The 9,436-nt window shown below is 43.6% G+C and overlaps 1 long non-coding RNA gene across 1 annotated transcript; it reads right to left on the reverse strand.

Moving 5' to 3' along the window:
• Positions 1-2,293: 2,293 nt before the first annotated feature.
• On the reverse strand, positions 2,294-6,523 carry LOC136722673 (uncharacterized). The gene is made up of 3 exons (XR_010806368.1): positions 6,378-6,523; positions 4,838-4,971; positions 2,294-2,737 (listed from the first exon to the last, which is right to left on the reverse strand). It is a non-coding gene; the product is annotated as an uncharacterized LOC136722673 (long non-coding RNA).
• Between the last annotated feature and the right edge of the window lie 2,913 nt (positions 6,524-9,436).

Below are 9,436 nucleotides of genomic sequence, written 5' to 3' on the forward strand. Positions count from 1 at the left end.
GTCTAGAAAAGCGACCCCAGAATTCTGTATTTGACATCTGGCTCCCACACCTTAAACAAGCTGCCTTTTGTGTACCAACCTGTTTTAAAAAGACAGATCTTATCAAATCAAATCAAATCATTGCTGCTTTCTAGAATATACCACCAGCACTCCACAATGGATGCCCTTGAGGTCATAAACAGAAGAAAGGCTAAGTGTGGAGGACATCCAAAACATGTGCAGGTACAACCAGCTTGGGAATTGGCATTATAAACAAACAGAAAATCCTTTGGAAGAATGACATCATGGTATCCTCACTGTGTGTTCAGTATTCTGCCAGTTCACATCTGAAATGCTGTGTGATTTTATTGTATTACTGTTATGGTACAAAGCTTCAGTTGAAGCAACCCTTCGGATCCCAGTGAATCAGGCACCCCAGTGAGCGCTTCCAGTAACAGTGTAGACTCTCAGCAGGAGACAGGCCCAGGAAGTAAAGTCACTGACACAATGTCTGTTCGTTTATCTTCGTTTATTGAAAGTTGGGCAGTTCTGAGACTCGGGAAGCAATAATTCATGATGTATTCTTTATTATTGGGGAAACAATATTTCATCCAGACATGGAAGCACTGGTACCAAGGACACAGCACACACTATACTGATAAGAACAGGTTATATAGTTTTGGTTCGTTGACTACAGAATGTCCACGGCAGTAGAAATTATCTCTATCTGCCACACAGATAAGTCTGAGTAGAGAAATCCAAATAAGAACAAGGAAACCCTTATAAGAGCAAGTTTTAACTAGTATCTTACTGGAAAGCAATTTTACCCCAACAATTACTGCTTACTACTCTGGATATGTGAATTACTGATGCAGGACATCATGTCTTGGGAATATGTGCAGTAAAGTGGACAGCAGTGGCAAGATGTGCTTTTCTTGGCAACGCCAGGCGGTGTTCTGTAACAGTCCGAGCACTTCGTAACGAGTATATGTCGTTCTGCTTCCTAATGCTGCTCACGAAACTGTAGCAAAAAAATCAGTTACAGCAAATCAGCTTTGGCCAATGGCTGACAGTAATCAAAAACACCCGCAGTTCCCCAATGAGCTGAAACAGCCTGGAAAGAACGGGTGATGGATTTGAGCTGAATAAGGAGGTCAGGCTTTTGTTTAGCAAAGGTTTAGTTAAGGCAGTGATGCACCGAGCGGGAGATTGAGTCAAATCTCTCGTGGGTTGCTCGCTCAGCAATGCATCACCGGATCCGGGTCGTAGTGCTAATCGCAAGTTGTGCAAAGTATATAGTGGTGATGATGGTTGTCACGGCCCACGGGACATGGTAACAGGGGACCCAGTTACAATGCGTGACAGAGGTTGTCAGACAGGCACGGGTCCTATAGCTACAGAACAGGGCACGGCAAAGACGGGGTCATCGTCACAGGTAAGCGATCAGGCAAACAGGAAATCAAGGTAAGCCCAAAGTCATGGTTGGGAGGTAAATCAGGAGATCAAGGATACAACAATATAACACAGCACTGAGACACTACTCAACAATGTCACAAACACTGACCAAACTTCACACAGTGTGAGAGCCAGTGAGGGGTTTATATGTAGAGCAGAGGGAAGCAGGACACCAAGTTGGGAGGTGCAGAGCGAATGGGAGCACAGGGTGACTGAACAAGTGCACATGGTGTTCAGGAATGTTGATTGATTGATTGAGGGGAGCTGGGAGAAGTGACTGGTAAGTAAGGGTGATGGTGTTATCTAGTGGGGAAAAGTGGAAGTGCTTGGCCTGGAAGAAGAGTGCTGGTCTGTGGCCGTGGGACTGGTAGATTGCAGTAATATTACAGCAAACATCTGTGCTGCTTATTTACTCATTATATGAATTGTTTCAAAAACATAAAAACACCATAAAAACATCTGTAATGCATTCATTTGGCGGCAGGCCAATTTGTTTATTAAGGGACCCTCACACAGTGAATTTGGGACAGTGCGGCCGAGATCATGGTCAGTCAGTAGCGGCGAATGCGCCTCCTCTTGGCGTGCTTGGTCTTGCCACTCGCCTCTGCAGTCCCTGAAACACAGAGCAAAACACACGTCACTGTCTCTGTCCCCCTTCATCGCCTCCCCACTCTGTCCTGTTACTCTGGCCTCTGGATTCGGTTCAAAGCTCAAGTGTTGAAGGAAACTACAGAAAAAACAATTGCTACTCCTGTGAAATACATTTTCAAGGCTCCTTATGAAAACCAACTAACCCACTGGAGAGAGACGGCGCGCTTCCCACTGAGAGACTCATCGCATCAGAACGTACCTGCTGGGAGATGTGCCGGCTCCCCTCTGGCCTGCCTTGCTGCTCCTGGCTGTGTTGGACGGGTCTGTGTGCAGAAAGGGCAGAATCTCTCAGTACAAACGCTACACACAGAGCTCTGCTGATGAGGCCGTCATGCGCAGTGTGCGGCTGTGTGACACGCAGGAGGGACTGACGCACACTGACGCACAAATCCTCCCGCAGCTCCAGGAGAACAGGGGCCACTGCCGTGCGATCCAGGTCGCATTGTGACAGCAGCCCTGCCGTCCACAGCTTCTGCAGGAAGATCACCTTCCCTGGAGACCTGGACACCAGCACGGATACCTGCAGCAGCAGGATGTCCTCCAGCGCCTCCCGCCTGCGCTGCAGCTTCCTGTCACTGGAGATGGGGCACAGCTGCTGCAGCAGACTGCGCACAACAACTCTGATACATTCATCAGAGCACTCTGGGGCACTCTGCAAAGTCAATTAACACATATAACATATGAATACACACACAAGGACAATAACACTCAATACACACACAAACAGTTACAGATACACACAGCTCAGTAGCAGAGGGCAGTAACACACTCACACACAGCTCACTAAAACAGCAAACTAACATTAACACACAGCACAGTTACACACTGACAAGCTTACTAGCACAGTGGTGTAACACACTCACAGCTCACTGCAACAGCGCAGTATCACTTACACACCGCTGACTATATCAACACAGTAACACACACAGCGCAGTACAACAGTGCAGTAACACACGGACTCATTTCATGGGAAAAGGTGCCAATCTGTTGCTGCCAGAAAAATGAATAATACAAGCGCTGCCCTGTTCATTCACATGTGGTAGAAAATGTGGGCAAAGCTGCCATCTTGCCAAGGGCTACTGTACAGCTGCAAATGTTATCAAACAATACAGATATATGTAATAAATCCGACCTTTGAGGCAATGCTTCATAAGAACAAACGCTAATATATAATAACTATATATGTGAATAACATAAACATAAACATATTATTGCCTGTGTGTTGTGTGTCAGGTTGTGTGTATAACTTCTTTTTGAAGCAATGTCATCAATAACTGCTTTATAAGAAATCTGCTGGGCGAGTTCTCCGTTAATGCTGATTAAAGCAAGTCCACTAAGCCGTTCCTGATTCATTGTGGAGCACAGGTAATTTTTTACCTGCTTCAATTTTGAAGCAAAACTGTGTCAGGCCACAAGGCTGGATCAATAGGTTGAGCTTGGGGTACTGTGCTTCCTATTTTACATTTTGTTGATGTTCCAGGTGTGGCTTTGTCTCCTCCAGACTCAATGACTTCCAGTCTCTCACTGCTGCCTTCGACCTCATGGCTACTCTCTGGCCCTTCACTCTCTTTGCCCTGTTGATGCTCTGCCTCAAGGCCACTTTCTTAAAACTAGGAATTACGCAAAGGTGACAAAAATTTTAAGGCAGCCAGGATTTGTTTTTGTTTTTTTCAGTAATTTGTTCAGTAATTTCTTTACAGTAACACACCCACCCACTGTTTGGGATAACAAACAGTTTTGCCTACAAGACAAAAAATACAAGACAACATAACATTGCCAAAAAATAATTAAAGATGAACACTTCCTGGACACCACTTCAGTGAATGAACATCAGTGCCTTTATCGTTTTTTCTAGCTGGGTATGGACAGGATTTCCCCGTCCTATTGAACCAATATAGACTATATATAATCATATTAAGTCACTGACTTACAGTCAGTCAGCTGCAGAAAAGTTGCATTTTTGCTTTTTGTTCATCGTACCCTATCTCTTCATACATTCATTGGGTGGGACCCACTTTGCAACGGAAACACTAATTGGTTTCACTACAGGTGAGTGACAATTCATCTATCCAATGGACAAAGAGCCTAGTTTTTTGCTGCCTGTCATATAGGGAGGTTACGGTTACGGAGGCCCATATTCAGTCCAAGTCCGAGGCCCTAGGCAATTACCTACTCTGCCTATAGGTAGCGCCGGCCCTGAGTCAGTGAAGTAGATGTATTGCTGCCATAACTTACAAGTGCATTTCACATTACTTTTAGGTCATTGTTAGTCAAAATTATTTCGAATTTAGTTGCTAGTAGAATAATGTTTCAATACAAATGTCTTGTGAAAAATAGTTTCTCATTTTCCAACTAAACTATTCACTAATGCAGTACATTGTAATGGATGAATCCTCAATCTAATGAAGGTCATTTGACTGATATTATGGCCATACATGAGCAAATGTATGTGAAGAATGCATTCCAGCTTCCTGCTGTGCATGAGAAGGAGTGTTCACCCAGTCTTCTTTCACCCAGTAATCAGCATATTGTTCAGGTATTGTTTCAGTATCGAGTATTGTGAGAATAAACCTGGTATTGGTATCAAAGTAAATATTCTGGTATCATGACAACACTTGTCCTACGTGGAGTACTCTGTGTGTGTGTGTGTGCTGTACTGGCTGGGTGTGTGATACACTCTGTGTGTGTCCTGCCCTCCTTTGTCATTTCCTCTGGTTCTGTAGTCTTCTCCTGTGAAGATGTCTTTACAGACCTCCAACCAAGCAAGATCTGCCAGTGAGCCAGAAGTGTAACAAAAGCCACCACATCCGCCTGTTCTGCCAGTAAAGGTTGGTCCTCAGATGGAACACCAAAAATGTCCAGTAATGGACAAGGATCCAGTGGTGTCTGCAGGAGAGAGAGAGAGAGAGAGAGAGAGAGAGAGAGAGAATGAAAGACCAGTAATCAGCAATCATTTAGTGCAAGACCAGAACATGTGAGTCAAGTCAGCTATTTAGAGGTTACATCTGTCACAGGTCCCATCCAGCCCAGGGTAGGTCCTGGCCATTCTCTCCTTAGACAAGTGAGCTCTCTGCAGTATCGTAACAGCAAACAGCAACAGCGGCGAGCTTGAGCTCATGTTTATGCTGCACAGATTTCCACAGTTCTGCACAGATCTGCAGAATTCCTCCGATCCCAATGGCGGAGCAGCACAGATCTGCACAGAACTGTGGACATCTGCGCTACACAAACGTGAGCTGTAAATGTACAGGTCCATGTTTGTTTACTTTTCTCTGCATGGATCACGCGTGTTTCCGCAAGACGTGTGGAGTTTGAGGCTGTGTCGGAGAGGCCCACGACAAAGGACTTCAGATGAGTCGTTAAGTGTGTGACCCCCTGTACTTAAGCGGTCGTGCAGTGTGCTCTCCTTCACGACACAAAAGACACACATTCAGTGAGCGATGGTTGTAACAGTGAGCTGCCCGTCATCCTCAAAATGGTCTCATTGTAGAAATGGTGTAGTTTGAGCCTGAGTTTCCTCAGCCACACGGCCATTCCATCCTCTTCCTACCATTAGATACATATTTGTTACAGTTTTTTTGTTGTAAAGTGGGGTTGTTACACATAAAAAGTCACGTAAATCTTATGACTGCCACCATATACCAAAGGTTATCAAAATCAGGTAAAAGCATTGTTTAAACATTTTATTGTTGTTACACACCAGGTTTACATATGTAGTATAAACCGTGTAACACAAGTTTACTATGCATAAGGTTAATTTAAATATAATGCAAACATATATTTTACATATCATTGTTTCACATATCACAGTGTTAGGCAGGTCAATATGTAGCCCAAATGGAATCAACATGTCAATGTATTTGATCACGTCTGACAGAATAGGGGCTGAAGCTCACAGCCCTTCCCAGAGCCAAGGCTGGGCTCCACTGATCTGCCCTCCCTCCTCCCTCTGCAGCGCCCTTGACACATTCACACAGCACTCTAATGTGTCAGGACTCCTCTACTGACACAAGGACATGTCATTGACAGGGGCCAGTCAGCGACCACAGTCTCATCCTCATTCCAGACTGTGTCTGTGTTGAAGAGAGGAGGGAGAGCATCGCAGACAGAGATCTACAACACTGGAGATGGGATAATGTTGCTGTCTACATAGTTTGCTTAAAACGACAGTGACAGGGCAGAGAGTATATTTCTGCTTTTGAAACTGACTGGTGACATATATTTGTTCAAATAAGGCAATTGATTTAAAATAGCAGATATTCAAATACTAAAATATATATTTTAATCGGTACCTTATAAGTTTCTCCTTTATAGCTTCATGTAGCTCAATGTTATTATTGAAGCTCAGTGTCTTGCTGTTGTCCATGGGCTTGTTCACTGTTCATGTTGTCCAGAGTTGTGACAGGGCTCGTTTCCACTCTTGCAGCTTGTCAGACAGCAGCACCTTTTGGTTTACAAAATATTGTAAACAAAAAAAATAAAGTTGTTGAGATGAAAAATAAAACAATCGAAAGCAAAATCTATAGAATTGTAAACAAAAATAATTATATCAAAGGCAAAAACTGAAAAATTGAGGAAATAATGCTAAAGCAAGAGCACTGGAGTCCATCTTTGGTTACGAAGCTACGATCTTTGCTTTCGCAGCCACTTTCTTTGCTTTCATTTTTTTTTGTTTACGTTCTGTCGTGGTAGGTCTTGGTTCTCCATTGGTCCATTACGTTTGAGTGACGGTTCTTCCTAACCTAGTCCGTGATCAGGGTGTTTGTAAAAGATGTCTTGTTTACAACCAGCCTACATGTCTCAGTTAGGAATATCTATACATTTATCAAAATAAAGCGGTATGAGTTACAAAAGAAACATCAAGACCAAGACACAACATGATCTGATTAGACATTAAAAATGAATAAGTTATTATAAAACCATAACATTAGCCCAACCCAATGAAGTCCCACCTGTGTTCACAGCTCACAGCTCATCTGTCTGTGACAGGATTTGTATAAAGGAAGCTGCTGTGCATCCCTGTCCTGCCTCACTGCTCTGATCAGCAGCTATAATAACTGCGCTGCTCCATTGCTCAGGGTTTTAAAGCGGACAGTTCAGCCCTCTCACACTCACTGAGACACACAGAGAACATGGCTTCACTGGGGCTCCTGCTCTGGACACTGGCTCTGCTTGCTCAGGGTGACAATCCATGCAGGTGCAAACATTTCCAAGTCTTCCTATGCATTCAATACACAAGGCTTTCACATATGGCACATGTATGTGTAGTTTTGTTATTATTGCAATTCCTTCCAGCTGATATGCAATACATTGCTTGTTCACCACTTCTGACCTATGGAAGCACAGAGCAGATATCAATAATAACATTGTTATGTATACTAATGACACCCAGTGTTAATAGCATTGTTATAATATCAGGTCAAATGTGAATGATCAATAATAACATTTTAAAATGGTCATTTCCAGACAGCATTGCGGCTCATTTTCAGGATCTCCACGGTCATAGGTGGCTTTACTCTCACAGGCTTCTGCTACCAAGGGAATGTCTGAATTCAAGAGCAGTGTGGCTGTGTATGCCAATCCGTTCACACAATCCTGTGTGACGTTTTCCTGGGAAGGACTGTACAGGTGTGTTGTGTTTTATTTTGAGAGGGTAGGGGCTGTACCAGGGCCGAATAGAAGATGGGAGAACTGGCTACTGCTGCTGTACTGGTCAGCACTGGGACGAGGCCTTCTGATGAACATGTTAATGTATTGGGAAACCCATCAAACTGAAGCTGTCTGTTTACATGTTTGTCCACAGCTGTGATTGACAGTGTCTGGGATGTGTTTGTGTTCACAGGCTTGAGTCTGGTGGAGACGTGCCCAGCCCCCCCAGTTTGTACTTCAAAAAAAGCAGGAGTTGAAAGCAGATTGGAGAAGATACTGGGGTCTGATGGGGTGTTCCTGTACCCCAGTCACCCCCATATCGCCCCCAAACACCACTACCCCCTCTTCAACCGTTTCAACTTTGCATACACAGGTACGTCACACACACACGGGCAAACACAAAGCATTGTACCTTTAATTCTGATATCCTAAACATTGTATATCCATCTGAGCAGATTTAATTACTCACTGCATAAAAGAGCATACACATTTCCTGGCTGTATTATTTCAATAGCCAATGTAAGTAATACGCTTCATTATACAATGTTGTTTTCAGTTTTGCACTCTATAAGTAAAGCATCTAGAATACAGGTGTATCTCATTTTACAGAACAGTAACTGGGGAAGATATGCAGTAAAATCACTGTGAAAAATATCCATACATGTGCAAATGATACCTGTAAGACTACAACTCCAAAATAACATAATATTAAGTACATTTGTATGTGATGTATGGGTACAAAAGATCACAAAATGTACATTTGAACATATTCAGATACGCTTACAAAGCAATATGTATTCCACATATGTATCCCTATGAAGAGAATTTATGACGACCAAGACTTGCGACTGAATTAACTCCAATACATCACGGGTCACGTACATTAGCTGACTGTTATGTCTCAAGCCTGACCTCAGCACTAGACGTCACCCTTGCCTCAGCTTTCCCTCACTGATAATTCAATAATCATCCCCATCTCTTACCTTGATTACGGCAGCTGTCTCTCATTCCCTTGCTCTCCACATTCAAGTATATATACCCCTTTGTTCTGGACATCCAGTGCTAAGGCTTGTTTTTGCCCCGACTCCTGCTTGCCTCTTTTATCACCGTTTTCTGGATTTCCTCTGTGGACCTGTCTGTACGATCAATTCACCCTGTGCCTGTTTCCCGCCAACGACTCCTGGTTCAGCCCTTCTTTGATCCTTTGCCTGGTTTTTGTCCCATTTTCCCTTTACCTGGTAAGCCCCGCGTCTGGGCCGCCACACTCCTGTCTGTCAAGCCATGACAGGCCTGACACTGACGAATGGAGGAAAAATCATTGCATGCATTGAACATCAATTTAAGTTTATTACAAAGCATAACATTAGGAAAACATAATTTCGGCTAATATTCAAAATCAAGGAATGCCAATTCAAACAGTGTCTAGGAAATGGGCACACACTGGCAGGCATACAGTGAGAGGAAGTGTTTATGAAGTACAGTCAAGCGAAGAGAAACTATAAAACACCCTGTGATGCTGGTACATCACATGGTCAGGAGCAATGGCCATGTTCCTGACCTATACACAGAGTGACAGAACCTGGTGACATTATGGACAATCAAATAAACACTGACTTACCTGTTCAAAAGGATTCCACCACAACATGCAGACATGGAAAAGAATGGAGAGAACATACATTAACATGTGAGCTCACATAACATG

The sequence above is a fragment of the Amia ocellicauda genome, unplaced genomic scaffold (assembly GCF_036373705.1).
Source record: "Amia ocellicauda isolate fAmiCal2 unplaced genomic scaffold, fAmiCal2.hap1 HAP1_SCAFFOLD_142, whole genome shotgun sequence".
NCBI classification, from domain to species: Eukaryota; Metazoa; Chordata; class Actinopteri; order Amiiformes; family Amiidae; genus Amia; species Amia ocellicauda.